The 27,847-nt window shown below is 44.8% G+C and overlaps 1 protein-coding gene across 12 annotated transcripts in view; it reads right to left on the reverse strand.

The window, feature by feature from the left end:
- LOC139749360 (uncharacterized) overlaps window positions 1–27,847 on the reverse strand; it is a 512,783-nt gene that overhangs the window by 363,937 nt on the left and 120,999 nt on the right. For all 12 annotated transcript variants that reach the window (XM_071663109.1, XM_071663101.1, XM_071663103.1 and 9 more), the window contains exon 2: window positions 27,595–27,653. The gene's annotated coding sequence lies outside the window, so the exon portion shown is untranslated. The remainder of the gene's footprint in view (window positions 1–27,594; window positions 27,654–27,847) is intronic.

Below are 27,847 nucleotides of genomic sequence, written 5' to 3' on the forward strand. Positions count from 1 at the left end.
AGGAGGAGGAGAAGGAGGAGGAGGTGGTGGTGGAGGAGTGAGAACACATAGTCGTGTTTAGCGTTGAGGAGGCGAGGGTTTGTCTTTGACGCCGTCAGCATGACAGGTAGCTCAGGAGGTGGACAGGAAAACCTGAACATCCTGTTGCTTGTCTTGTCTGGTTCATATCTCGTCCCAGCTGTAGCCAGACTCTCTCTCTCTCTCTCTCTCTCTCTCTCTCTCTCTCTCTCTCTCTCTCTCTCTCTCTCTCTCTCTCTCTCTCTCGTTCATGTATGTGTGTGTACACCCACACATCCCCATGTCTCGTTATCACACATCTACAGTTTTCATATGTTGTCCACGTTCAACATTCCGTTATTCAGTTGACGCTGATCTACCTCTACTTCTACGCCATAAAACTTGACTTCTTTTCTCACAAGTTTCTCATGTCATACTGGCGACTCTGGTAGTTCTATCTTACCGTTTTCTGAGGAATTGTTCCCAAATGCCATCATCATATTACTTTAAAATCTTAAAGAAGTTGTGATCAAGTCATCCCTTAATCTTCTCTCTTAAGTGTTGGGGAAATCTATGCTTTCCAACCTGTTACCGTAATTCAGGATTCTTGATCCTCCTGTTATCATCTTATCTTAGTGTTACCAGTGACGAACTGACCACGAAGATTTCCTTCTATAATTTCTAATAATTTCCACGACTCCCTGTTTACCTTGACGACTCCCTGTTTACCCTCAGAATCTCCATTTTCCTTGTGTTTCTCTCGACAGACGACAACCCTCATCCTTAGTTCTTCACCGTCTGTGAGTAACGCCAGTCTTGTTACCTCGTGTACTATCCTGATCGTTCCTTTATCATTGTCGTTGTTTCTCTTGTTCTGCATCATTGAAATACTTTGAGGAGAAAGAGGGAGGAAAGGGGGAGGGGGGGGGGTGGAGGCAAAACTCTTTTGGTACGTTGGTTTGGTCAGGTCAGAAGCCAGGTCGTCATACCCAAGGGTTGTACTGTCGTACTCGATGATTATCGAGCCATCGTCCACAAAAGGTCGAGCTGTCGTCCACAAGGGTCGTACTCTCGTCCACAAGGGTCGAGCTGTCGTCCACAAGGGTCGTACTGTCGTCCACAAGGGTCGTGCTGTCGTCCACAAGGGTCGTACTGTCGTCCACAAGGGTCGATCGCATGTGGTCTAGGAGTTCCCCTTTGTTCAAGTGTTATGTCCTCCTCCCGAAGGTCTGAGGCACGGTATAATTTTCTTGTCCATTTCCATTTAGTTTGAGGCGAGTGGACATCCCCGAGGACGGCCACATAAGGGACCTAACCTGACAACTTTATCAAGGTAAAATTCTACGTAGCTTACTTCACGACGATCCTGCCGCCTTGTTATCACTTGGTTTATGCCTTGGTCTAGTAAGTTCCAGTTCTCAAGCTGGTACAGCAGCTTCTGTGTTCAACTGAACAGCGGCGTAAGTTCAGTTATCATCAAGTATCCATCATGCACACACTCAAGTTCCCACCTGTACATTCCATTCTCGCTTTTACATGAAGCGCTGTCCCAAAATTAGCACTTCACCTTCCATGACCAGGTCAGACGTTATGTATTTCCTTGAAAGCTACAAATACTACATTTGTCTCGGTCAAGAGACCACCTGACGATGAAGTAACTGGACAGGTGCTCTTCACTCGCAGTCGAGGTGTTGAGAGAGGTTTTCCTGAAGGATTTATCATAGACTTATGGATGAAGTGGAAAACTTGATTCTTACAATAGGTCGGGTGGGCGGGTGTTGGGAAAGACATGAGAAGGTAAAGCATTAAAAAGTTTAATGATGAGGGCATAACCTTGATGACTGCCTGTTCTTCCTCCAGGCCTCGTACAACCTGCTGTGCTCCAGTATAACATTCATGATCTTAATGAAGACTCCTTCAGGCGCGACTGACCGTGTGGGTTCCTCGCATGACGACCCGCTACACTTGGGTGTATCCCTGAGCCCTGCCAGACTCCAGCTTGTCCCTAATTCCCGTCCCAACGTTCCCCTCACCAACCTCGCCTCTTTCACTCTGACCCGTATAGCGGCGTGTCCTGGTATGCCCGTGTCGTTCCCCGGGCCCGTGTGCTCACCCGTATCGTGCACATCCCGTGTCTCATGGCAGCTGTATGTGAAGCAACGTTGCGCTTCGTTACATGCCAATGGATCCGGGGAAGCAACCCGGCAGTATGAGCGATGTGGGCCATGCTCAGAGCATCATCCCCGTGATTACTGTGTGTGTGTGTGTGTGTGTGTGTGTGTGTGTGTGTGTGTTCACTACAACAGCCTCGGATGAGGTGAGCCTATAACAAAGGCCTTTGGAAGAAAAATTGTTCCTAATTTAACAAGATTAACACAACAGAAAGGAGTATCGTGTGATGGAAGTCTTTTCAAAGTCACTACAGACTCACTTCTCTTTCCTTGAGTAACGGAAACCTCAAATACCTGGGAGGAAACATTCCTCCTCGTCTCAAGACTCAATTCGTCACATTGTCCACATTCAGCAGTACGGTGAAGACATAACATTATGTAATTATGGTATGTCCTCCTTCCCACGAACGACGAAATGTGCTATTTTCTTTCGTCTGTCTTCTATTCCCCCTCCTCTGACCCTGCTCTCTTCAACTCTCAGATGTACAAACACATATGGACCTCTGATTGATGTCTTCATTCTCACTTTTACCCGATTTTCTTTTGACCGGAGCGGGTCATGACCCGGGCATGTTTTTTGGCCGTGCCATCTCGGTCATTAAGAATAAATCCTCACCACCTCACCACCTCACCTCCTCAACACCACACCACCTTACCACCCCACCACTTCATCACCTCACCACCACACCACTTCATCACCTCACCACCACACCACTTCATCACCTCACCACCCCACCACTTCATCACCTCACCACCACACCACCTTAGGAGAAACATTCGTTAAGTCCACAGCTGACGTTATTGTCGCCTTCTTATTTACATGAAAAGTTTACATGTTATTTTCGTTGGTACACACGTGTTGCTTTGTACTCACTACAACAATCTGTGGAGGTCTGATATCTTCCGCTATTACCAACGGCCTCGAGGAGACACAGTGGTTTCTTTGTTGTTTGAATTCTCGTGTACTTTGTGTTCGTCTTTAAACTCCACCACAGATCAGGTCAACATGAAATCCACTTAAGCCAAGAAGACCTACTTACACACGGCACCACAAGATACAGTGTATTGCCTCAGGCTCCAGCATGAAGTCAGGAAATGATAAAAGATTCTGTCACATTTGAGTACCACAATGTACCCAAGCGCCACACTGAACCCAAGCGCCACACTGAACCCAAGCACCACTGTGAACCCAAGTACCACAGTGAATCCAAGTACCACAGTAAACCCAAGTTTCACAGTAAACCCAAGTACCACAGTAAACCCATGTGTAAACCATTACGACACAAACGCTATGTTAACAGACTCAAGACGACCATAGTTGAAACTCTAATACAGTTACATTAACGAGCTAAAAGATGTCAGTGAAAAACTTCGCTTCAAGACTAAAGTACAACGGAGAACCTATATGAAAAACGTCTGTATGGTTATAACACCAACGGAAACTCTGCTCCATCAAAAGATGTTGGGTGCTTGCCAGTACAGCACAAGATCTGAGCGAGGTATTAAACACCATCAGCTGGTCTCCCTCAGCCCAGCTGATGGTCCTGGGAGAGCCAGCTGGTCTACCGTCAAGACAAACAAAACAAACAAACGCCCAACCACCTCGCCCGGCAGCTCCCTCAACCTTGACATTATCTGCGTAGTCTTCCAGCAACACCGCCCGTCGCCAGCCACACGCTCAACCTGTCACCCACCACCACCATCACCACCACCTCCACCAGTGTTCCCCACCACCACCATCACCACCACCACCATCACCACCACCACCATCACCACCACCACCAGTGTGTGCCACCACCACCACCACCACCAGTGTTCCCCACCATCACCACCACCACCACCAGTGTTCCCCACCATCACCACCACCACCACCACCACCACCACCAGTGTTGCCACCACCACCACCACCACCAGTGTTCCCCACCATCACCACCACCACCATCACCACCACCACCAGTGTTCCCCACCATCACCACCATCACCACCAGTGTTCCCCACCATCACCACCACCACCACCAGTGTTCCCCACCATCACCACCACCACCACCACCACCACCATCACCACCGCCACCACCACCACCAGTGTTCCCCACCACCACCATCACCAACAGTGTTCCCCACCATCACCAACAGTGTTCCCCACCACCACCACCAACAGTGTTCCCCACCACCACCACCAACAGTGTTCCCCACCATCACCAACAGTGTTCCCCACCACCACCACCACCACCAGTGTTCCCCACCACCACCATCACCAACAGTGTTCCCCACCATCACCAACAGTGTTCCCCACCACCACCACCAACAGTGTTCCCCACCACCATCACCAACAGTGTTCCCCACCATCACCAACAGTGTTCCCCACCACCATCACCAACAGTGTTCCCCACCACCACCATCAACAACAGTGTTCCCCACCACCATCACCAACAGTGTTCCCCACCACCATCACCAACAGTGTTCCCCACCACCATCACCAACAGTGTTCCCCACCACCATCACCAACAGTGTTCCCCACCACCACCAACAGTGTTCCCCACCACCATCACCAACAGTGTTCCCCACCACCATCACCAACAGTGTTCCCCACCATCACCAACAGTGTTCCCCACCACCATCACCAACAGTGTTCCCCACCACCACCATCACCAACAGTGTTCCCCACCACCATCACCAACAGTGTTCCCCACCACCATCACCAACAGTGTTCCCCACCACCACCAACAGTGTTCCCCACCATCACCAACAGTGTTCCCCACCACCATCACCAACAGTGTTCCCCACCACCATCACCAACAGTGTTCCCCACCACCATCACCAACAGTGTTCCCCACCACCACCAACAGTGTCATCCGGGTCCTCAACTGTCAATCATGCTTAGCGAATTATTGTTATAGCGTCAATCATTACCACACATCACTGAACGCTACGTAACCACTTAATTATCAGTAGTGGTGACCCAAATATCTTCGGTCTTTACAATAAAAAAAAAATCAGGTTCGCTCCCGAACAGCTGTCGATTAATTTCCTTGAATCCCCTAGTGACTGGCGAATTGCGTTGAATCCACGAACGATTATCGGATCATCGAAGCAACATAAAAACTCTTGTCATCGCAAATTAAACCATTTGTCAGTGTGAACTACCTGCATTTCTGCCGGATGTTGCCAACGCTGGTGACAACAGAAAAGTTGGTCGCTGTAATTCAGGTCAATATAAACACAATGTTTTACAGCAAAATATATTTGTTCTAATATATATTCCCACTTCTGGTCGTCACAACACATATTCCTGACAACCCATGACTATTTCTTTAAACTTTCGTCCACAACTCAACTATACAGATTCATGTCTCATGTATACATTTCAGACGACCAAGATACATACTTCAGAGCCACTTTTACCGTGAAATAAACATTTCTGTGCAGCATTTCATACGTTGCAGACTCTCTAGTCTTATATCACTTGACCAACATCAAACACGGCGAGGCACGTTCATCACTCAGACCAGGGAGGGATATTGCCTGTGATGCTGCTCCTCACCATCATCACCATCACAGTGCTTCTAATTCCACACACACACACACACACACACACACACACACACACACATACACTTCGGTTATGTAATCTGTGACAGGACGACAGGTGAGGCAAGAAGCAGAGAAAAGCGTACAAAACCCCACTTCATCAGCACCACACGTGAGCTGAATTTGTCAAAGTCGATAAATGATAAGTAGCGAGAGGCATCAGTCCTCAAGACACACACACACACAGTAGTCGTTCAGTAAAGTCGCAGGGGGAGGGAGACGGCCATATAGATGGTCTTCAACTCGTGTATCATCTTCCTTTCATCTCAATGTAAATTCATCCGTGTATGGCCGGGTAACACCACCACAACTGCCTCTTGCTATCCAACTGTCGGCCGGCAGTGTCACCATCAGGTCAGGATCTCTAGGACTCCATGTCCCCGGGGAGCAGGACACACCCCTCCCACCTGCTCAGTGCTCTGCAGCAATGGTGTCAGGCAGTAAAACACACGATACAACGTTATCGCAACAGTATCTCCAGAATTATCACTCTTCAAGATAATCATCATAACTCACGCTGGCAGACGGACGGAGTCGGCTCGACACCGCCTGATTTGCATACTGCGTCGGTGCAGGCAGTGCGCTTGTTCACATTGTGAGTAATGGTCTTCATCACCAGCGAATAGCAAGCTCTACAACACTTCCGCTCCTGATATACGCCCAGATAATGCCCTGGTATTACACGGACACACACACACTGCTGTTACTGCTCCTGCTGCTCCTGTTGCTGCCCCTGCTGCTCCTGTTGCTGCCCCTGCTGCTCCTGTTGCTGCCCCTGCTGTTATTGCTGCATGATGCAAATCTATGTCGGTAGCGTGTGGCCAGCCTCTGCATCACGCAAGGTGCAGCCATTTACCTGCCACGCGCCCTGTAATACCACATTTAAAACACCGAAAACATATGTTTTTTTTTCCTTGCTGGCGACGAAACCTTAGCCTAAAGAAGCTAAGACAAAACTTCCACGATTATTTCTAACGCCGAAAGTTGGAGGGCATTAACGACACCGGATGCCTCAACACTGAAACGACGGGGCATTTTCCCCCGAACGAGGTGCCAATAACGCTAACTTAAACCATCCTATAAGCACCAGGAACTCCTGGAAACTAATATCAGTAATTCTAGTGTGGACGAACTGCCTTTACATACGTTAGCCAAGACCTCACTGCACCTGAAGCGGGCGAGTCTGGTTTTCACAGCTGGTAAACTGATCCTGGAACAATGCCTTCTAACAACACGAATCCAGTCGCTTCATGGAGACGCGGGAGACCTACATAAGAATGAGGAATATAAACCTCAATTTCCAGACGAATGGCACTTACCTGGAAGCTAAAATACGACGATAAAACACTGGAAGCACAAAGCTACGAGCAACAAACACGACACACATTTCTCACGGGTCACTACAATGTGTCTCGTCTTATACACACAAGACACATCCCTCACAGTTCACCACACTGGGTCGCCTCATCCATACAAGACGCGTTGGTCGTCACACTGCGTCGTCTCACACAATGTACCAGCAGCAAATCAAGGAAATGAACCATTAATTTTCTACCGACCCGTCCTTGACCAACTCTCACAAGCTCACAAAACACTTACTCTACCGTAAGGTGCCTCAAAACCCAACCCCCTCCAAAAAAAAAAATACTCACTAGTCAAACCAGTTTGCTCACCGTCCTCTACAACACTACCAAAGATCACGTTGGCTACACCAAAACGTCGACCATTGTCGACTACAATGACGCTGTCATGGACCATGTAAGTCCCTCTGGGGATGAAACGCGCAATATAATAAAGACGACATTGTGGTCACCAGAGGTGCAAGTAAATAACGAGTACCCATGACTGTCTGTGTCATTTAAATGCCTCGCCGCAAGACGTGAATGAAGCCGGAGGCGAACAATCGATCAGACTGAATCAATCCGTATTGAGGATTAATCCGTATTGAGGATTAAGCCGCAGATGATCAATCCATTTGGCGCAACTAATACGTCGGTGAGATTAACTTATGGTTGTGATCAATGTGATAGATGAGATGAATCTGGTGATTATTCCATTACTGCGAGTAACCTGCGTGGTATATGATTATGATTAACCTGCAAGTGGGATCAATCACTTGGGCAGAATCGCTTACTGGGAAGGTGTAATCTGGCTGATTGATCGGGTAAGATTTTGTGAAATTTGCAAAGCACAGAGTGCTCACGGGTGTTCACAACTCTCTGGTATATAAAGGATATTCTAAAACAAAATTATGGACATAGAATTATTTAGTTTGGGCTTCCCTTGAAAGGTATGTACAAGCTTAAAACTATTTACGTACAATGGCATATTGTTCTTGTTTCCTTATAAGACTTCACTCGTGTATTCAGATTAACATTATCGTCTACAATTTCTGGAATATTTCATTCCTTCCTTTGTTGTTATCATCATATCTGTGACTCCTTCAGTCTGGCTGGCAGGCGAGATCAGTATGTAAGTGGGGTCTACCTCGACGCAGTGTCAACCTGCTAGGTACAGAGGTAGACTATTGTGAAACTGGGTCGAATCAAACTTCTGCGTGACCCATCCGTGGGTAACCTAACCTGGTGGGCAGGATGGAACTACCTCATTAGGTCGTCTTTCAAGTCCAGGTAATCTGATGAACGTAGGGGTTGACCTTTGGTCTGTCATCGATCTTCAGGGATTCACCTGCGCATGGGCGGGCTTGATCTGTGAGGTGGGAAGGGCTTAGCCTGTACGTGGGGACGCTCGTAATATGCCAGGTGGGATTAACCTTCATGTAAGTGGGTTCAACCCGAGACATACAACAAAAACCGGGTGTTGCAAGGGTTCCGGTTTGGCCTGGGTTTTTGTTACCTGTGCTGACAGTAATACTGGGAAAAAATACCGAGGATCCTGGAACTCCCAATATGGCACAGGCGGTTCTCCTCAAAGCTCCTCCGTTGACCTATGTCATCTTCTACACTACTTTTCTTGAATCAAAGCATCTTCCAGGCAAGACCTTTTAACCCATGGCATCTTCCAGGTCCCTCTCTTGACCCATGGCATCTTCCAAGTCCCTCTTTTCACCCATGGCACCTTCCAGGCACCTTTCTTGGTCCATGGCATCTTTCAGGCTTGTCTCATGATCTATGGTGGCTTCAGGACCCATACTGTGTACACATGTACTACTATCCTCCCGTCTGATGTACATTTCAACAATCTCAGATATTCAACTCAAAACTGAAGTCAACAACATACCATCTTAGGATGATACTTCAACAACTACAACATAAATTCGAAAATATTTGTCCTCGTCCCTTCTTTTTCCTCCTTTCATTAACCTCTTTATACTTCAGTTAATGCCTGGCACTCAAGCTGACTCTTGTCCGTGACTGGAGCCTCCGACATAACAAAGAATGACAACATAACACCAACACTATAATATAAACAAGTTTACGGTGATTATCTCACAAGATGATTATTACAAATTATCACGTTAACACTATAATATAAACATATTTACGGTGATTATCTCACAAGATGATTATCACGAATTATCACGTTCTGTATGGTAATCTAACGCCGTAAGTGTAATAATTTGTCACTTTCAGGATTATATGAAATAAGAACATTATCATAATAATAACAGTATTACTCGAGAAAGATGAACAATCCCAAGATACTGATCTGATGATCCCAGGATGATAAACTTCCATCTTGGGTATGATAAAAGATAGCTTATCATAATAACCTGATACCTTACCTCAACCTTTCTGACTCGAATCACATAATTCATACCAGACTGATCAATACACTGGGATGAAAATTATAAAAAGTCATCATAATTCGACTGTGACTGACGTTAATTAGAACAGTCATGACAGCCTCACTGTGCTGACGACAATACTCTGTAACGTTACCCTTCAGTAAGACGGTACGACCCTTGAGCACGATGGTACGACCCTTGAGCACGATGGTACGACCCTTGTGCAGGCAATATGATTTTTTCTATAAAATGAATCAGAATGACCAACTTTATCAAACAGCAGCAGCAGCAGCAGCAGTAGTAGTAGTAGTAGTAGTTGTAGTAGTAGTAGTAGTATCGGCGGTGGCAGGAGCAGCAGCAACTTAAGATGAAGATAAGTACGGTTTCCGGGGTGATATTTCAGTTATCATTTACCATCGGTTGACCTTCCTGATAACATCTGCAACCAACCAACATTCCAGCCAACCAAACTTCCTTTAGCCAGCACTTTCCATAAGCCGACCTTCCAGCCAGCATTTACAGTCAACCATCCAGCCGTTCAGGCAGCAATTTCCGTCAGGCAGCCTTCCAGCCACCGTTTCCAGTCAACCATCCTGCCTTCCGGCCATAACTTTTCATCAGCCAGCATTTCCAGTAAATCAATCTCCTTCTCACCCAGCACTTTCCATTCCAGCCGACCATCCGGCCAGCATTTTGTCTTAAGCATCGACATGGAATTCATCATCTGCAGATCAGAAATCCTCTACTGGAGCCTGCTGCTCTCTGCAAAGTTGTCACGGGCAGAAAGTTTCTAAAACTTTTTGACAACTTTCTTCACTGCCTCCATCATCTCGTCAGGAAAGCCACGGATCGTTAGCCCAGTTGCAGGGAAAGTGGAGGATGGATTCTACAAAATAGAGAGAGTAAAACACCGGTCAAGGACTCCAACAAATGGACTGGTACCTCCCTGTTTTGGAGGGGCAGCAGTGGTACCTCCTGCCTTTGAGGGGCAAGAGTACAAATGGTAATTTCCTGTGTAGCAGGAGTAAGCAGGTCAAGAAGTGTGTTATACCGTTCAGTCTCGCAAGATTCAAGTTTGATAAAAGAAAAACACGTAAATATCAAATGAAAATATCATTGTAACTTCTTGGACAGGCATCAGACAGGTATTCAAAATACTGTAAAAACTAAACCTTCAAGGTGTTATGTAACCTGGTAAGTCCCACACTTCCAGCTTCGTATCTTTAGCGGGATCCTGGAAGGCATCTTTCTCAATCGGTTGCTGGGTCTGGATTGAAGTCAGTGGGTCCAAAATGGCCTCTGGGAAAAGGTTCACAAATCTCCAGAACCACCTCACGACGCAAGAGGAATGCAAACCCATGTTCATAATGAAGCCACTCTCGAACAAAGTCCAATTCCCTATTCCCGTTTCACCTATTTTTTATGAAGGTAAATAGCTGGAACATTTAACATTCAAGTTGTACATAAAGATTACCTATCGTGGTAGCGTATGGTGAGTGTTGTGAGAGTATGTTGTCACCTACGGTCACCAGTAGGTGTTGGCAGCCTCGACGATGCAGCCCAGTTGACCCTTAACCCCAATGAGTAATATAGCACGACCCTTTTGCACAACATGAACCTTCGGCACGACGATAAGGCCCATGAGCACGACGGCACTACACTTGAGCATGACAATAAGGTCCTTGAGCGCGACGATACAGTCTTTAAGCACGACGATACGACAGCTTAGCACGATGATACGACCCTTGAGCACGACGATACGACACTTGATCACGAGGGTACAACCCTGGGGCATGACAGCCTAGCCTTTAACTTAACCTTTCAAAGACTTGGTCATAAGCCAAGCCACTACACCCCTGGGTCGTTCCGTCGGGCTCAAGCTGATGTTCCCCACAGTGGCTCCCACACCGGCCGTCGTCCGAAGACCTCTCATACGAGGAGGTTAGGTGTGTGATAACTGCTCTGCTGACAGCCACAAGCTTGTCACTTGGACCATCTCATTACAATCTAATGGCTGAATATGAGGACCCACGTCGACCGTGAGTTCACTTAAAGCGAGAAAATACATCAACAGCTAAAAGTACCTACGATGTTCAACATGAGGAATTAGATGGTTCAGAAATCTTGTAAATATATCTGGTTCTCGTGGGACGTCCTCGTGCCTCTCGCCCGCCCAGAAGTTAACTGAACGTTTTAAATGTTTGTCTTCCTAAGTGTCACACGACCACTTGTATCATCACTCAGGGGAAATGCTTCTATTTTTATCTATCATACAAGACAAGAGGAATTCGTGTTGACATGATGTTAAGCACCGACTAAGGGTCTTAAATATTCATTCGTCTACATCTTAACCGTTTTAAATACCAATTCATCTGTAATTTAACAGGTTCAGGTGCTACTTAATTAACAATGTTCAGGCTTAAGATATTCATTAATATGTAAGATTTTCTGGTTACAGATCTTCACTCATCTATAGAATCCTAGTTCAATCCACGGTATGAGTAGTCTGCAGTAGTATTCTACGCCATTTACCCTCTACCTCAAACAAACTCCACCAGTTGCTCGGTTTATGGATTAAAGTTAAGAACGCACCACAAGTAGAAAGAATAAGCTCGCACTAGGAAGACTTGTAACATTCTCAAGCAAACGCCTGGATAACATTCCCTGAGAGAGACAAGTGCGCTACCGTTTACCATGCAAGGAACTTAAGCCTCTCAGTTCGTCAATTCTAACCCTTGCGTACGACAACTTAGCCCCTCGAGTACAGCAATTGATCTCCTTGAGCACGACAATTCAGTCCCTTAAGTGAGACAATTCAACCCCTTAAGTGCGACAATGTAACCCCTTGATCATGACAACTTAAACCCTTGAATATGACAATTTAATCTCTTTGGGTAGGACTTGACTTCTTCATGAATACGACGATCTAACCCCTTATACATGGAAGGGCCAGCTGACAAAGACCTGATGGTCTATGACGAGGTAACCTGCTGGTGGACAACACAACTATCCTAAATTCTAATTCTATACAGATGGAGACAGGATAGAACTCTCCCCACCCATCACTATAGATAAAGGCAGGATAGTACTCTCCCCCACCCATCACTATAGATGGAGACAGGATATTCTAAATGACGCCTGAGTCTGGCGTTGTAAAATTTGAGCACTGTGTTCTTCGTTTTATCATGGATAGGTTAGGTTAGGTAGGTTGGGTTAGATTCGTGTATAACCGAACATTTTGCCTACATCATTGTACAGAGGTACGCAATCCTTTTCGTACTGTACGTCATAATTATGACTACTACTCTGAGGTCTTTCTTGTGCTTCTCATGATGTGAGCCAGTTATACAGGATACATCACTTAATATTAGTCTTGTATATATCTATGTACATTAACCATGTCTAAGACCAAGGTACGAATACGTCATTATCTTTAAATCACTGAATAATAATGTTTGTTTCCTAATACCCAGTTGCTTGCAGATTTTGAGATCATAACTCGCCAGGTCCGTCTCCTGATCAATGACACAGAAAATGATGTATGATTAGAAAGATGACTGGTGTCACCCTGCTTGTAATGCTGAGCTGGTCCGATGGTTTACTATTTAATACCAACCAGTGTTTTAAACCGGGGAGCCAATTCGCGATGTACAAGCATTTCCTGTAGTGCGATTTTATTCTAAGTGAAGATCTTTTACGTGGTATACTACCCAGAGTTTGGTTGGAACGTCATGGTATGCAACATCTGATGTTACGTTTGAGCCGCAGTCATCATGTTTACGTGGGAATAATTCGGTCAAATTCGTAAACATAATATTTCACGACGATACCCACGTGGGTTTTCTTTCACCTGTCAGTCAGTTTACTGTCTGTACGAACGGTCAGTTTACTGTCTTGTACGAACAGTCAGTTTACTGTCTGTACGAACGGTCAGTTGACTGTCTTGTACGAACAGTCAGTTTACTGTCTGTACGAACAGTCAGTTTACTTGTCTTGTACGAACAGTCAGTTTACTGTCTGTACGAACGGTCAGTTGACTGTCTTGTACGAACAGTCAGTTTACTGTCTGTACGAACAGTCAGTTTACTTGTCTTGTACGAACAGTCAGTTTACTGTCTGTACGAACAGTCAGTTTACTTGTCTTGTACGACCTTCTATAATTTTGTCTGTGATTAACGTTTCTAACATTTCAACAAAAACGGACGTACGACAAATGGTTGGCTAAACTAAGGTGCAAACATCTTTTTCTATTGGCTTTGCAAATTGGTTTTGTAGACACAGGAGCCAAGTCGTTCGGTCATTGTCCTTTTTGTAATGATCTGTTGAAGATGTTTTCAGTGAGTGGGAACGTTACGCGTCCACCTCCTTCTCCCAGCAGGAGACCAGGTTGACCGCGAGAGAGACGTGCAGCGGGAGGAGCAATCACAGGTGAGGGCAGGTCAGAAACAGGAGGCATAACCACTGACACAGGAGGAGATGACGGAAGCATTTAGGTGAATAGAGTTATGAATGATGACGCTGGTCGCATCTGACGAGTAAATCTAAGAGTTCAAAGTGAGAGAGAGAGAGAGAGAGAGAGAGAGAGAGAGAGAGAGAGAGAGAGAGAGAGAGAGAGAGAGAGAGAGAGAGAGAGAGAGAGAGAAACACTCTTACATGCACGGACGTCCATGTTTCACATGAAGACACTAGGTCTGGGCCGAGGATTAGCGTGTTGCAATCATCTGAGGAATCATCTAAGGTTCTTCATGTTGTGAGCAATCCTCTTCGAATTCCCTTTTCAGTGACAAATTTTCTTCGTGGATTCTCTGTGCCATCCTACATGCACACCGCCGTAACTCTGTGGCTTACCGTTCCTTCATGATCTTGCATGCATCTCTCTTGCGTTTAAGTGAAAATGTAATTCCTTTAGTCATCCAGCGTGGCATAACTTTCTCCTTAGTTCTCTCTGAGTCTTCCTGGATACATTTACTGACTCAGACACATGTGAAGCATCACAAAGAATTATATCAAGATTTGCTAATCTATAATTTGGTATCCATACGTCATTTTCTTTAAGTTAAAACATTAAAGCATTACGTCTGAAGTTATTATAATTAATGTCACTCAACATTTCACCAAACTCAGAGGAGATAACCTTAATTTCTATGTAATCTGACTGCAATTACACGTTCAGTGACACAAAATGTAACTCCAGCACCTTCTTAATGTAATCTACCTATAAGGAAAAGAATATATAACCTGGTATGGATAATGCACAGAATATACCTTTCGCTCAAATGATGATCAAGTTCCCGGATACTGCTATATCATCTGACTTTACTGGCAGCCTGTAAGTTGATGTTCCACTCTGCTTTAAGTCTGTACTTCTGCTGTCCGTGTAAAAAAAGAAAAAAAAACTTTGCAATGTCAAACTGTTAAAAAGAAAATAGAAGCTTCAAGGAACACGTCTAAACAAATTCTGCAAAAAAATTGGCCCAACGTTACACTGTTCATGACATCAGAAGTACTGACAACGTATCTACTTTTTTGCGTCTGGTAGATGACTCTACTTCATGGATGATTGTGAGCTTATGTGACGAACCAACTCTGTAATGAATTATGTCATAGTTATCTGACCACTGGGCTCTGATAAAGACCCTATGTGACCAGTGTAATCCATTCGTTCACAGGATGAGCTCGGCTTGTACAATGTATCAATCGTTGATACAGACAAGAAAAATACTGAAGGATGGCATTGACGTATTCTTGGGTCGTACCGTCGTGCTCAAGAGTCGTACAGTCGTCCTCAGGGGTTATACAGTCGTGCTGAAGGAGCCGCACATTCGTGTTCAAGGGTCGTAACATCGTGCTCAAGGGCCGCACCGTCGTGTCCAAGGGACTGATATAACCACTGGTGCACGGCAGTCTGAACAACACCCCAGGGATCACCGTGAACCAACTTGTGTACCCAAACTGGCGATGAATCTGGTCGTGGAACAACATAGCGAACAAACCAAGAGCTCTTGGGAACAACCGGAAACTACCTATTAAGCCGGCAAACCCCTTAATCTGGTACTGTACTGAAGTGTACTGTATCCCTGTATTGTACTGTACCGCCACATCAACCTCCACACCACTGCGTATGTAACCCAAATGAACCGATGTTTTCTGGAGTCGTGTTTTGCATGTGTGGTAAGAAACACCGCTGTGGTAGACGGCGGTACAAACAGGATGCTTCATCCTGCTCTGAGCAGTGATGGTGACACAGACTGGCGGAATATAGCTTGTGGTATGACCTAGTATACCACATACTGCAGGCAAGTGTACTATATGCGGAGAATATACCTTTGTGATATGAGAAAGTATTTCACATACTGTAGGCCAGCGTACTATATATGGCAGAATATACCTTTGCGGTATGATAGAGTATATCACATACTGCAAGCTGGTATACTACGTATGGCAGAATATAAGTGTATGGTATGATCCAGAATATATGTTATATTGCACAAGGTTTGTTTCACCCTTACACCAGAATCTACACTACTTTCCTCCACTAGCGATCCAGTCCAGTGCCTTTCCAGTCCTGAATACTGGAAAATCTGGTGAACACAATCTCTGGAAAAAAAAAAACATATCTGGAAAAAAAACACCAACATTGGTAGAGGGATCCAGTCAGGCCCACCAACACCACAATGGTGGTGGTGGTAGTGGTGATGGTGTGGAAACTGTAGCTCACCGTTTGATGTACAATTGTTAAACTGGTTTACAAATGAAAGTTTGATCTGAAACTTTTACAATGGCTTACATATGAATTTCTGACCCGACACAGTTAAACTGCTCGTAGTGTGCAAATGTTTGTTCTGGATATGTAAGCTGGTTTACATATGAATGTTTGAACTACAGCAGTTAAACTGGTTTGCAAATGATTTCCTGATATTGAAGGGTTAATTGGTACACAGATGAATGTCTGATCCGGAACTATTAAAGTGATTTACAAATGATATTACAACTATAATTGTTAAACTGGTTTACAATGAATGTTTGATATGGATTCCTTAAACTGGCTTACAGATTAATATTTCATGTGGAATCGTTACACTGCCACACATATCTGTGTTTGATCTACAGCTGATAAACTGGTTTGTAAATCAACGTTTAATCTGCATTTGTTGAACTGGTTTAAAGCTATCTGATCGGGAATTACCAAAAGTGGTTTAACAGGAGTATCATGTTTCCAGCTCAAACCTTTCCCACATCCTTCTATATCATGCACAAAGCTTCTGATCCTTCTATACTTCCTCCTCCTCTTCGCTTCTTTCAATCTTGCCTTCCACTTCTTCCATCACATCCTCACACATTCCTTCGAAGCTATAATATCAAAATAGAAAAACATGACAAAAAAAAATCAGATAAATTATTTACAAGTTCTCAGAGCCAGACACTTTAGACTTGGCCAGTAACGTCAACCTCCATTCCAGGTCTGTGAGCCGTTCTCCAGCACATCCACAACCCAGGTTCCAGGAACGTGGGCCATTCTACTGCACTTCTACAACTCATGTTCCAAGACTATAAGCAGTTCTCCAGGGCTCCCACAATCTACGTTCCAAGACTGTGGACTGGTCTCCAGCACTCTCACAACCCACGTTCCAGGACTGTGGGCCGGTCTCCAACACTCTCACAACCTACGTTCCAGGAAGGATTATGGGCCAGTCTCCAGCACTCCCATAACCCACGTTCCAGGACCACAGGTTGCTGGATCCAGGAGTGGGCCCCGGATCCTTGCGGACGCACACAATGGGACTTTAACCGTCTCTCCGGTAATCATCTGGTCTGGAAGCGGAGGTCGGTGAGTGGCAGATATTGGCCAGGTGAAGCCTCGACACTTGGCCCCTGGCAGTCTGGGAGGCTGGTGTGAGGGGGCGCTCGTCGTCAGGCTTCAGCAGGAGGCCACCAAGTTGAGGAGGAGGAGGAGGAGGAGGAGGAGGCAACAGAGGACAACACTACAGATATTATTGTATGTACAGAGGGACGAGTGTACCAAGCAGAGGGACAAAAAGTGTCGTGTGACATATAAGTAATGTCGAGTTTTATCCCATACCCTTGCCGCCCAGCTATCTAGGAGGCCTAGCATTACGTACTGATAATGTTGCTAGGCAGGTGAACCAAGGGCTGGCGCCTAGCAGGATTCAAGTTGGAGCAGAGCAGGACACAGCTCCATCCATGATTCCTCTTGCTGGAGGTGTGGGCGCTGACGTGGCGAGGGTATTGGCAGCGCAACATGCAGGCCGTGGCGTGGGGTAGCTGCGCACCAAATCTCGTATGCTGGGGATGGCTGTAATACCCTGAAAGTGGCGGTGCGTGTCTGCGATTTTAAGAAGGCTCTAAACCCAGACATATGGCCAGGAAGCGTCCAGCTTCCTCGCTACCGCACTCGCAAACCTCCGTCGAAGGAAACATCTCAGCCAATAACTGAAACCATTAGAGGACGTCACATACTTTCCCCCAGTGCTGCCCTTCCAGCATGTCCCCAGCCCCTTGCTCTGGGTACGCCCTGAGGGAGGTTACTCCCAGGCTGTTGCCCAACAGAACAACACCGATAAGGACAACGACAGTTCACTCTGCGATGCTAATGAGGAAATTGCCAACACAGCTTCAGTTAGAATCGTCCTTGATGGCCACATTGTCTACATGTAAGGCTAGTGATTATATTATCCAGCTCCGCCGTATTAGTCCATGATTGAACCCGTATATAATCATCTACATATAAGTGCTCTATCATGATCGTACCGTCGACTTGATCGGCGTTTCAGGTGCACCTTACTCGTCATCCAGCTATGCTACGTGCACCATCCAGGGGGGCGGGGGGGGGTCACTTGGCTGTCATAGGATGCTGAGAACTATCGATGACGTCAACACCGTCCCCTGGCGAGGTACGTCAATGGCTTGACGAACGACAGTAATGTAACGAACCAACAACATCAACTACCCATGACATCGAAGTTACATTTGGCCTCAATGGACCTCTCTCTCTCTCTCTCTCTCTCTCTCACACACACAAAAATGTATTACTTATCTACTGTCCAGTTTTTGTCTGGCCGTCAGGGTAACCACAGCACAGTCTAATGGGTTCAGTCTGTCCGCCACTGGTAATGTACCTATTTCGCAAAGCGATTTTTCTTTTTTCAGCAGAGATTTTGAGGACAAAACCCGGCTAACGTCATCATAACTCACTTATACCTTTTTTTGTAGATGTTGGACTGTACATTATCTACTTTCTCAACGTTGCTATGACTATAATGATTTAAAGTCTCTCTCTCTCTCTCTCTCTCTCTCTCTCTCTCTCTCTCTCTCTCTCTCTCTCTCTCTCTCTCTCTCTCTCTCTCAAATGTATCTGTAGTTCTTCATATGCCTCACATCCATCAGTACTCAGGTGTGGGAGTGATTTCTTTACACAGCGAAATCGAGGAGAGACTGAGCATATATAGTGACGTCTTGAGCAGTATGGTATGAACCTTGAGCACGGTAATAAGGCTCTTGAGCACGAAGATACCAGCCTTGAGGACGATAATAAGACTCCCAAGCACGACGTTACGACTCCTACCGATGATGAGACTTCGTTACGACGGTATAGCCATTCATACATCAGGTCCTGACCTTCCACCTAACGCTCACAAGGTTAGGCCAAAGACACATGCCATCATATCCCAGGGTCGTACCGTCGTGCAGGAGGACAGTAACGTTGTGCTCGAACGAAGTACTATCGTGCTTCAATGACCAGAGGGTCGGGAAGTGGTGGGTGGGAGAGCTGGGAAGACGTGTGCCACAGATTTATTCCCTAAGTGATCATGCACGTCCATCGTCAGCAGCACGCCGGCAGCGAGGTAGTAACCCATCCCACAGTGGCAGTCCATTATTATTCAAGCAAGAGCTTGACAGTCTCCTTCACCTCTCGCCAGGGACACCAAGCAAACACGAAATCATAATTACGTTTTCTCCATGAATTTCCTCAGCAGTGTCTACAGCCAGACAGAGAAATAACAAGAGTAGAATAACAAGATGTACTGTGTTAATACCAGCGACGAAGGCTATTAAGGTATGCCATTCAGATTGAAGTAACACACAAAAACATGCTTCATAAGAATATAGTGAGCCTTCTGATGCATCCCAGCCAGCATGACCTACCCTGTTCTCTCTCTCCCAGGCCACTGTCATCCAGCACAAGTCTTGGTACAGTCATACTCCAGCGTGTCAGGAGCAAGTGGACGTGGTGTGGGAACAACTGGATAACGTCACAGGTAAGTCAACACTGCCTTAACTTTCCTCCATCGCGGGTTGGACACTTTTACTTCAACCTTAAGCACGCTGTGACCAGGAGTTTAAAGCCGTCCTGAACATGGTTTTGTGACACTGGACGCTATGTACCTACGTTTTTCTATATTTCTTTTTTATTTTTCTTATTTTGATAAGAAGTCCTTCATTTCCTGGGGACTGGAAAGGTTTCCTGGTCCAGTTGTTAAAAAAGGTAACCCCATTCAGAGTAGGAACACTGAACTGGGCAACAGCAGTTAGTCATATTGGTGACTATAGTCTTTGATCACACACACACACACACACACACACACACACACACACACACCACCCTGGCCAGACGCCTCAACCAAGAGGGTCGACGACCAACTGCTGCTCTTGGCCCTCCAGAGTCTGGGCCAAGACCTCATCAGCGCCGGAGAAGCACTATTCGATGATCACACAGGGCGGAGCCACAGCAGGAAGCCCCACTGTGTATCAACAGGAAGGGTTCACCCTGCATGAAGTTGTACAAGTGGACGGACACACAGACAGACACATGAGCGATCTGAGCGATACCCGCCCCATATTGATGTTCCCATCAAGCAAAACCCGACTCCTGTCGATGATTTCCCTCACCTGCCGTAGTAAACGATCCCCCTCCTTCAGAGCCGCCAACATTTAATCAAATTCAAGTTTGAATCTCGTTCTTCCGCAGGAAATAAAATCATCGAAGTTAGGGCGGAGATATGCAAGCTGAATTACGGGAACTCTCCTCAAGTTTGAGGAAAATAAGTCGAACAAAAGAGTGACACAGGTTTAGGAAGTGGATGTTTAAACCATTTTACATTTTCTTTTTCTCTTTCTCTACACAGTGTTCTTATGATATAAGAACACCAGTATTATTAAAGTATTTACAAGAAAAAGAGTTCGGCAAGGTTGGAGTGGAGAGAGCCGATGTGGCTAATTGTTCAACCCAGGCTACAAAGGTCAGACTGATCAGTTACAAAAGTCAAATGAAAGGGTAAATGATTGGACTCAACCAGAAAAAATATATATATAAAACCAGTAACATCTGGATATAGTGCTGTGCAAGACTAACTAAGATAACCAACAAAGTATAAATAAGAAAGAAAAAAAAAGAAGTCCATTTGAAATATAAAGATGAGGATACAGTCTTATACCAAGGCTGAGTTAAGGTAGAGATTAGACTTGAATAAGCCACAGATATCAGACGTCCTAAACACATGGGTCGAACTGTGGTCTACGCACATCACGATGAATTACGCTCATCAAACTCAATGCTGCATTTAGGCAGAAAGGTGAACTTAGGCAATAAACGTCACAGCTGCAGTACGCTAAAAGGTCATCAAGCTAAGCTCTATGGGTCAAGCTGCAACAGGACATCGAGCTATGCGTCACAACTCAGTCCAGTTTGGAGCATTGAAACCACCTTTGCTGAGCGGGCAGGTGGCATGTCCCTGCTGAGTAAGTAGGTAGGTTATACCTGCTCAGTAGGAGGGTAGCCTATGCCTGATGAGTACACAAGTAACCTATGTTACACCTGTTTTGCATAACAGATGGGGAGCCTATTCCTGCTGAATAGGTGAGTATCTTATATCCTTCAGTAGGCAGGTATCATATGCCTGCTAAGTAGATAGGAAGACATAGCTGCTCAGAAAGCAGGGAGGCTTTGCCTGCTGAGTACATGGGTAGCCTATGCCTGCTGAGTAGGCAGCTGGCTTATACCTATTAAATGAAAACATAAAAAAATGGTGTTCGGTACAAAATCTGTTATTTTGATACAGACGGTCTCTGCAGGGAAGGAGTGCGTGTGACTGGGAGGAGTACAAAAGAGAAAACCGGTAATTCAATAATAAGGTACACGAGCTGAAAAAGAGCAAAAATGGGAATTAGGGAAAAAGAGTATCATTGAACTTCAAAGGAATAAGAAACGGTTTAGGAAGGTTAAAATTGATAAAGCGATCGTCGTGGAACCCACATCATGAATAATTCCACATCAAAGACAAAATAAGTTCAGTCAAGCCCGAATTTACTTTGATACAATATCCAGTCTTCAGTTAAGGATGCAGTAACAAACATGACATCAGCAACCAGAATGTATACTTCGCTGTCACTAAAAAGCTTCGCCTCTGACGCGATTTCTACCCGCACTGGGCCTTCTGCTTGTGTTATGCTAGGGGTTTGACAGTAGAGCAATGTTATGTTCCGTTACGTGTTTCATTTGTGAGTGGTACACTATGTTTATGTAAGTGGTACACTATATTTCTGTCAGTGGTACACTACATTTCTCTCAGTGGTACACTATGTTTCTATCGGTGGTACACTATATTTCTGTCAGTGGTACACTATGTTTCTGTCAGTGGTACACTATGTTTCTCTCAGAGGTACACTATGTTTCTCAGTGGTACACTATATTTCTGTAAGTAGTACACTATATTTCTCTCAGTGGAACACTAAATTTATGTAGGTGGTACACTATGTTTCTTTCAAAGGTACACTATTTTCCTGCACGTGGTACACTATATTTGTTAGTGGTACATTATATTTCTGTTCGTAATACACTGTATTTTTACTAGTGGTGCACTATATTTCCACCAATGGCACACATATCTGCCCGCAGCGCACTATGTTTCTGTCAGTGGTAAACTCTATTTCGGTCAGTGGTACACTATATTTCTACCAGTGGTACACTAAGTTTCTGCCAGTGGTAAACTATGTTTTAACCAGCGGTACACTATATTTCTACCAGTGGTGCAGTGTATTTCTACCAACGGTACACTATAATTCTGTTAATGGTAACTATATTTCTGCCACTGTTATATTTCTACCCATGGTACACTATATTTCTGCCCGTAGTACACTATATTTCTGCCCGTAGTACACTATATTTCTGCCCGTAGTACACTATATTTCTGGCCGTAGTACACTATGTTTCTGGCCGTAGTACACCATGTTTCTGCCCATGGTACACTAAATTTCTGGCCGTAGTACACTATATTTCTGGCCGTAGTACACTATATTCCTGGCCATAGTACACCATGTTTCTGCCCGTAGTACACTATATTCCTGGCCATAGTACACCATGTTTCTGCCCGTAGTACACTATATTTCTGCCCGTAGTACACTATATTTCTGCCTGTAGCACACTATATTTCTGCCCGTAGTACACTATGTTTCTGGCCGTAGTACACCATGTTTCTGCCCGTGGTACACTATATTTCTGGCCGTAGTACACTAAGTTTCTGGCCGTAGTACACTAAGTTTCTGGCCGTAGTACACTATGTTTCTGGCCGTAGTACACTATGTTTCTGGCCGTAGTACACTATGTTTCTGCCCGTAGTACACTATATTTCTGGCCGTAGTACACTATGTTTCTGGCCGTAGTACACTAAGTTTCTGGCCGTAGTACACTATGTTTCTGGCCGTAGTACACTATGTTTCTGGCCGTAGTACACTAAGTTTCTGGCCGTAGTACACTAAGTTTCTGGCCGCAGTACACTATGTTTCTGGCCGTAGTACACTATGTTTCTGGCCGTGGTACACTAAGTTTCTGGCCGTAGTACACTATGTTTCTGGCCGTAGTACACTATGTTTCTGGCCGTAGTACACTACATCATATCAACCAGCAGTACACTATATTTCTGGCCGTGTGATACGGTTGTACGGTGTTACAGCGCCCGTCCTTTCCCTAACACTGGCTGGTGGCAGAGCATTATGGTACAACAGGATCTGATCATGAGGCACGAGAGACAGTTTGAAGATACAAAAAAGTAATATAGTGATAAAAAAGATATGGGTACTGGTTCAGCGAAATAAAAGATATAGGTACTGGTTCCGTGAAGATATGGGTACTGGTTCAGCGAAATAAAAGATATGGGTACTGGTTCTGCAAAATAAAAGATATGGGTACTGGTTCTGCAAAATAAAAGATAAAGCTACTGGCTCTGGGAAACATACACTGCCACCTATATATTTACCCGCGGAACGTTCACTACAGGAAATGACATAATTCATGATACACAGCAAGTATATATGTACTTACTGTGTAATATATGTACAACTGATTCATATTTTATCTATTTATTTCCTTTTCATATATATATATATATATATATATATATATATATATATATATATATATATATATATATATATATATATATATATCTTTTCTTTTCTTTTAAACTATTTGCCATTTCCCGCGTTAGCGAGGTAGCGTTAAGAACAGAGGACTGGGCCTTTTTTGGAATATTCTCACCTGGCCCCCTCTGTTCCTTCTTTTGGAAAAAAAAAAAAATATAGTGCAATGAGCGCGCACTTCCATAGAACATATAGTGGCCTCTTGACAACAGGGTTCGAACCGCTGCCATTTGCGTGGGAGCCCAGTAAGCTAACGGCCACGTATGTATGCTATGAGGCCCATAACAGAGAACTGACTACTCGATTACTAGTAACTGAATACCTTTCGTCTCATGGCCGTGAGCAATGTGGTCTCCATGGGTCTTGCCCATCAAGCTCATATTTGTGTGTGTGTGTGTGTGTGTGTGTAGCAGGGATATACTGAGAAGGTAATGGACCGCAACAATGCTTATAAACTAAGTGTTCACGTAACAGCACATATACACCCAGACCTGCACCCTTCTCTAGGTTTGCTAAGTGATAGCAATCAACATACAAATTACTAATAATAATAATAATAATAATAATAATAATAATAATAATAATAATAATAATAATGATAATAATATTCATAATAATAATAATAATAATAATAATAATAATAATAATAATAATAATAACATCCCGCCACAAGTTAAAGAGATAGCATGGCACGACATGTTCCTGGCTCGTCCAGTGTACAACATACTGCTACGTTCCGTGTGTGAAGCTCCGTCACTGCTGGGCCACAACACGTGCACAAACAGATCAGTGTTCCTGGTCAAGACGCACATCTGCGTCACTACGTGTCCTAAACATCTCATGAGATGGCCACGTCCTCAGCCACTACCTCTACTGTGTCTTTGGCTTGTCGTCAGACAGACAGACAGACGCAGGCAGGGCTGAAGACATAATGCTCCGCATATACTTCGTGTTCTAATAATAATAATAATAATAATAATAACATCTCTTTACGCCACCTACTTTTCCTCGACCCAACACCACAACCTGAGCAACACAAAACCCTACGTTCACTTCCCGTGAAGTTATAGTTTAAATGATGATTCCCTCGGGTTACCTTGACAGTAAAGGCGGTGTAATTAACCCAGGCTGTGAGAGGAGGAGGATAGTATGCGGGTTTTACAAGACTCAGGTTCACGTCATTATCCCCGTGTTCGGTGAAGGGGATGGCGGGAACACTCGCCTTAATGGACGACCTGGCAACTCACGCCTTATGCGAAGGGGGGAAGAGGGCAATTCTAGGCTGTGATTGGCTGTCAGCGTAGTTTATGGAATAGAGGAGGGAGCCAATCAACGGCCGGGTTTTAACTCGTCCATTATGTGATCCAATTTTTCGGATGAGTTTTTATGTAGATCAAAGTCTCTGGGAATTTATCGAATAGATTTAATGGCTATTAATGAACAATTGGTTCAATGATACAGACAGCCAGAGACACATTAAGCCTTTCACAGCCAGTACATAAATAAATTTCTTAACCGTCTAGAAATAAAATTACATAATATATACATAAACGGTTTGTTCATTTACTACCCTTACCACAACTCACAGTTATCCACACGATCATGAACAGATAAACTCTTATGTACATGAACAAATCAGTACAGATACACACACGGGCCTGCAGACTCCTCCGTCCATTACGACATCTTATAATGTTATATAACCTGGCCTGATAACCCGGGAATCAATGAAGGCACACAAGCTGCACATTGGGAACCAAACCAGACAGTCATACTGCCAGGAAGAATGTGACCTACAGGCCTACGTCATGATAATAACGCAGCCGAACATACAAGATAAACTGATAAATCAAAGATCAATTTACGAACTTAATACAGCGGAATCGACCTTTATCACACACACACACACACACACACACACACACACAAACACACACGTTCTCAGGGTCTCCGTGGAGCATCTGTTAGCGTTCCTGGCTAGAAATGACACAGCGGCTTGTTCGAGTCCGAATCCTGGGCGCAGCAGTCGGCCCACAGCCAATCCCAGCTGTGCATCCTTCCCTCGGGGCAGGTCGATATATAGGTACCTTGCTTGGGGTGGGGCGTGTGCGTACGCACATGGGAGGGAGGGAAGACATGGCACACATAAACAAGGTTAAGGGACGGGGCAACACGCAAGATTTGAGCAACTTCACCAACACTTTACGACACCATGATCACTACAGCCATGAACCCTGGAGTGATGAGGTCTCGTGCCATGGCTGGCACACGTCCTGGGCGAGCGACAGGCTGCTCGCTTCCCAGGGCCACTGCCATCACGTCCCTCACATGTAACCCTTGTGCTTCCTGAGCCTCACTGATGATGACCTGCTGGGTGACCCTGCTCGATTGGCACTGACGACTGCCCCCCTCCCCCCCAACCTCCTCTACTACATGGCCCTCTGGAAGACCCCTAACAGCCTGAGGGAACTGGACCACTGCCAACCACGTCACCATCAAACAGAACCAGACTGTTCAGCCCTATTATACCCATTCACCCCCTACTACCTCACTTGCCTCCAGCTCCCCTACAGGTTACTCAGTCCACAAGGAGTCGTGTCCCACACCCTACTGCCTCACTAGGCCCCATCCCCTCCACGATGTTCAGCCCACCAAGTTTCCTGCCACGTCTGTCCCATCTGTATGAATCTCCAAGCTGGAGAAACAAGTCGGCACCTTCACCATCTCCTGCAGTTGTCGTCCCTGCATGGTTAGTACTCACATGACTGACAACCACAACTCCAGGTCTTCCCTAACTCACCTATGCCTCTCTCGCCAGGTCTTGCTCCCTGTGATCAGCAAAACAGGGAAAAATGGCTATGCAAGATCATCCCTACAACATCATGTGGACTGCAATCTAACAGTTCAGGAGAAAGGTTCAACACCAATTTCCGCCACCATCACCTACTGCCAACAGAGATCCCTCGTCCCCGAGTTGCAGTGTGACACCATATTGCATCAACACCAGCCGAACTCGTACAGACCGCTACAGGAACAGTCCTATCCCAAACAAAGTCATCAATAAAGCCTTAATGTCCCATGTGTGAGACTTTATTGCGTGGATTTTCTCTGCGTCTTTTCAACCCTTGGCTACAGTATTGTTCAATAAACCGCTCATTACCATCATTATCAACATTACTACTGCTGCTACTAACATTATCATTGTTATCAACTTTATCATTATCATTATCATTATTATTATTATTATTATCATTATTATTATTATTATTATTATCATTATTATCAATATCATTATTATTATCATCATTATCATTATCATTATTATTTCTATTATTACTATCATTATCATTATCATTACACTTCCTACACCAACACAAATATCACTATCCATTCATCAACATATCAACATAAATGAACGGCATACTCTCAATGGCCACTAACACAATACTTAATAAAATAAGAATACAAATAATGTCTATGAAAATACCTTAAAAAGAGTACCCTCAAAATTACTGGATCATAAATGATAAATGAAATAAAATTAGTTATTCTTACTGTGGCCCAGAGTGTGAGTATGGGTTATGTGTAGTATCTTACTATCATGATCCACCAGGAGGGTGTGAGTACGTGGACTCACTACTATGAGTAATTACTCACCTGTTGCCTTGGCCTCACCAGACAAGTCGTTCACGCACACCAAATCATCACAAACTTATCTGTAACGACAGTAATAATGGTCATTAGCACACAGACCTTCCAAACCTCAGCATAATTAACATATATATTGACACAGCTCAACCACTTCATCACACACGACGACGCCACAACTCGTCAGCTCTCGTGAACTTACTCGAATACAAACAATACAAACTGTTGTCATACTACAAATATTTACTCGATATTCAGTAAA

Source organism: Panulirus ornatus, chromosome 7 (assembly GCF_036320965.1).
Source record: "Panulirus ornatus isolate Po-2019 chromosome 7, ASM3632096v1, whole genome shotgun sequence".
NCBI lineage: Eukaryota > Metazoa > Arthropoda > Malacostraca > Decapoda > Palinuridae > Panulirus > Panulirus ornatus.